Below are 4,022 nucleotides of genomic sequence, written 5' to 3'. Positions count from 1 at the left end.
CTGTATTGTTAAGCAGAGAGTGAAGGCAGGATCAATGCTAAAGATGGGAAGGCTAAATTTCCAAGTAAACAATCTCAGCTTTCTCTTAATAAGTTTATAAGGGATGGTGTTGAGGAAGCCTAATTAATCATAAGCCTGAAACCTCTCTTAAAGCAGTTGTATTTTTCGAACAAGAGAATAAGAAAACAAAGGTATTTGGGCATAAGCTGCAGCTCGTGCTGCTGTTTCACTCTTCCCTGCGTGCTGCAAAGCCCCTCAGTCAGTCACTGTAATCCAGAGCTGGAACTGGGAGTGCGTTTGGGGGATAGATCTTGTTGCTTTGTGATGAACTCGGAGGCCCTGGGAGAATCTTGTGGTGTTGACAGCCCCTGACAGTAAATGTCACACGGATTGGGAGGGAGCTCAGAGCCTTCTGGTGACTGCGATGAGAAGAGACACGGTGACAGAAGCCCTGATTGATGAGCCGTGCCACGAGGAGAGGGAGCTGGGTGTGAGTGTCTGTAATTGAACGGGCCATGGAAGTTATTCCTGGCTTTCCTAGGATGGTGACACACTCCAGAAGAGTTTTCACAGGGGAGGCCTGCGAGCCTGAGCCCTGGTGCTCAGCAGCTCCCTGTTAATGCAGTGTTAAAACTTACCGGGCCGGTTCAGGTTCGTGCCCAGAGTGATAATGAAGCAAAGGACAAGAGGAGATGGTCAGTCTGCAATTACCTTTAGGAACGTTCCTTTCTCGGCTTTTACCTCCTCTTTTTAGTGCTCTCTCCCTGTGGCTCTGTGATCTGACACTGTGGAGACGTTGATTACCGAGGTTCCCTGGCTCTGACACTGCACTGCTGTGACATGAGCTTGTCACAGCCATGTTGAGGACAGGGCTGATGCTCCTGGCATTAACCAGGGACGTGAGACCTCGTAGCCCACTCACCCAGCAAAGCATCTGCTCGCACTGACCAATTAAACTGGCTTCCCTCTCATTAAAACCCTTGTGCAGGCTCTGGTGTGTCACAGATCTTTAAAATCTCCATTATGAATTCCACTTTTTTCTGGGTATTTTTAGCTTATACTCGAAGAAATGATTATTGTCTCTTGCACTTAAACATATCAATTTCAGCTCCACAGACGTCTCCTCTGGGCCATATTCAAAGACCTGATCTGACTTGAACTGCTGAATCCGTAGGGAGGATTTCAACACTGCTCCAAGCACTTGGACATTGGAGCTGTGCAGGGAGGAAGAGGGAGAGAAATTCAAGCCCTCCCCCATTTCCTTTGGTAAGCCAGGAGCACATCCCTTCCAGATTTACTTGGTTGTGCCAATTTAATGTGATTTCTTCTGAGGGCCTGGAACCACTCAAGGAAGGCTGACAGGTTTTATCAACAGAATGAAAACTGAAGTGATAAGGTGAGAGTTGTTGACCTGATAACTAACAAACAGAAAAACTTCAGTGTCCCTCCAGCTAAATATTGCACTCTGCAGGTAAGGAAACGATGGCAACAGCTGTGGTCTTGTCACTGAGCGAGAGTGTTTTAGTGCAGAGGAGCAGGAGGTGAACTGTGAAAACAAACACATTCAGTTTGCTACAGACTATTTCCCTCTATTACTTTTAATGAGAGCTAAACTCCAAAATGCACAATGGGACAATAATATTGTGGATAGAAGGAAGTCTGCGTACAGCTCCTAAATTCCAGACACCCGGTTGCAATTAAACTGATTGCTGTGTATTATTAATGGCTCGCCAGGAGTTTAAGGCTGTGATCAGGGCTGGGACCAATTGGTACAAGTCACTGCACAAGTGACTGAAAGGTAGAGCTGTCCCTGAAGGAGCTGAGTTAACAGCCTGAACCCCCTGTGCTCAAAGGAGCTGGGAAAGAAGTGTAGAAAGGTGAGAGGAGGATGTTAAAATACATCGCTGTAGAGGCTGGCAAACAACAGCTGGGTCACTACAGGAGGATGTTAATAAATGCTGCCTAACTGTGGGGTTTTAATTTTTTTTTTTTTTTAAATTTTAATTCAGAAAATGTGGTAGGAGGAGGGCAGATGGGAAAAGAAGTAGAGACCTCTAATGAATGATGACTTAGAATTAACGGGCACAGAAAGTACTGCAAGTACAGCAGTCGTTTATTCCTCCTTTCCCCCCTTATATTCTTTCTCCTGAAAACATGCAGGGATTATGTATGAAGTGTAGCTGTCACAGCTCTCCCACAGCCCTTGAAATCGTTGTCTGACAGAATAGAAGGCTTCAGCAGCTGAACAAAGAGGCACGAGACAGAGCTCTTGTATGGTGTCCGTCCCCCCTTCCTGGCACCTGGCCTGCTCGGCACAATTGGGAACGACAAATGCCAAGCGATCCCTTCCTATTCAACTTCTTGTGCTAACTTTGTTTTTCACATGAAAGAGGTTTTGTACTTACCATGTTTGTCATCCTGCCACGTAGCTTTTCTTTTGCCTGTTACAGTTTGTCTCAGGTGAAGGTACCAGAAGTGCGCTTGGTTTTGGAGAAGCAGAGACGCCATAAATCACCCAGGGGCAGGTTGTGCTTTTCTCTCCAAACTATGCTAAACTTTGGAATTTTTTTTTTTTTGCCTGCTATTGAGCAATGGGGTCATATATTCATAGAACAAGCTGTTACAACGTTGAGATGCGTTTCCTAAATTGTGCAAACTAGCTCAGAGCCCGTCACTCCCTGTGTAAAGTTAGTGTTGCTTTTTGTGGATAGCCAGATTATGGTTGTCAGGGCTGAAATTTATCTTCCACTTCATCATGAGGCTTGCTCAGTGTTGTAAGATCTTGAAGTTTTTTGTAGTGGCTATTATCCTAATTAATTTAGTTTTTATCAGAAATCTTCTTCACTGTTCCATCAACTTCCCAAATCATTCCTGAACACATTGAGCACCGTGGACCTTAATCCCCATGGGACTCCCCTGATGATCATCATCTACTGTCAAAACTCATCCTTCAGCATAATCTTCTTTTTCCCATACTAAATTCTTATTTAACTCTGTGAGGTCCTTACCTGCAGTCCCTGGCTGTTTAGTTTATTTAAGAGCCTTTGATGGGACCTTCTATGCATGAGGTTTCTGGATGCTTGGGGTGAGTTGGAAACACAGGGAAAATTTCTCAGCTGGAGCTCTGCTATTTACATGCTTTTGAGTCCTTCAAAGAATTCCAGCAGGTTTAGGAGGCTCAGATTCATTTTACAAAAGTCATGTTTACTTTTCCTTAACATGTCACTTTTATTCATGTGCTTGCTAATTCTGTTCTTTGCCAGAGCTTCAGCCAATATGACCCATGTGGACATTAGACTTATTGACTGGGGTTTCTTGAATCACCACCAGATTTATTTAAAAAGCCTGATTTCTTATTAGTTACCTTCCAGCCCTTTGAAAATCACTGCAATTTCCAGCAAAGGTTACGTACTGAGCATATTAGGTCAAATTATTCATATTTAACTTTCAATAGTGTCAATAATGCCTGAATTCCATCCATGCCCAGTGATACCTTGTTATTCATTTTATCTGCTCTGTAATCTCCACTTAACACCCTGAAATTAAGTCAAGCCTTCTCTGAGGGCCTTACAAACAAGACACTGGTTTTAGAGTTTTCAAGATTTTCCAGGTGAACAGAGATTTGGGGGGGAAGAAAAAAAGAGCTTTGGATTTTTTGTGATGGCATCATCTTTTCTGATGACATCATCTTTTCCTCACACTGACTCTTCCAAGCTTCTTGCTCTTGATGTGTTCAGGAAGGATTTATAGCATACTTTTCTATTTCTTTAGCAAACTGCTTCTAAACTCTTTCTTCAGCCTACGTTATTGTGCTTTTACATTTAGACTGCCAGAATTTATGTTCTTTTTAGTTTTCCTTTTTCAGACACAACTTCAGCTTTTTGCAGGATACCTTTTAACTTCCAAGAGCCTCCCTGATCCTGCTGTTTTATGATGCCAGCTTTTTGTTTTCCTCTCAAGTCTTTTTTTTTTGACAGGTTATATGCATTTGCTTTGAGCCTCCAATATAGAATCCTAAAATA

General features: G+C 43.2%; 1 long non-coding RNA gene across 1 annotated transcript in view; it reads right to left on the bottom strand.

Annotated features, from left to right (window-relative positions):
• Positions 1–6: 6 nt before the first annotated feature.
• The window catches only part of LOC114073485, a 5,071-nt gene continuing 1,055 nt past the window's right edge, over positions 7–4,022 (bottom strand). Inside the window, exons 2-3 of the long non-coding RNA XR_003574336.1 lie at positions 2,406–2,480; positions 7–1,546 (exon numbers count right to left, since the gene is read on the bottom strand). This is a non-coding gene — a long non-coding RNA (uncharacterized LOC114073485). The remainder of the gene's footprint in view (positions 1,547–2,405; positions 2,481–4,022) is intronic.

This window comes from Empidonax traillii, unplaced genomic scaffold, assembly GCF_003031625.1.
Source record: "Empidonax traillii isolate 1590-97213 ecotype Southwest subspecies unplaced genomic scaffold, ASM303162v1 scaffold6617:size14274, whole genome shotgun sequence".
Classification (NCBI taxonomy): domain Eukaryota; kingdom Metazoa; phylum Chordata; class Aves; order Passeriformes; family Tyrannidae; genus Empidonax; species Empidonax traillii.
This window is presented reverse-complemented; position numbering and strand designations above follow the sequence as displayed.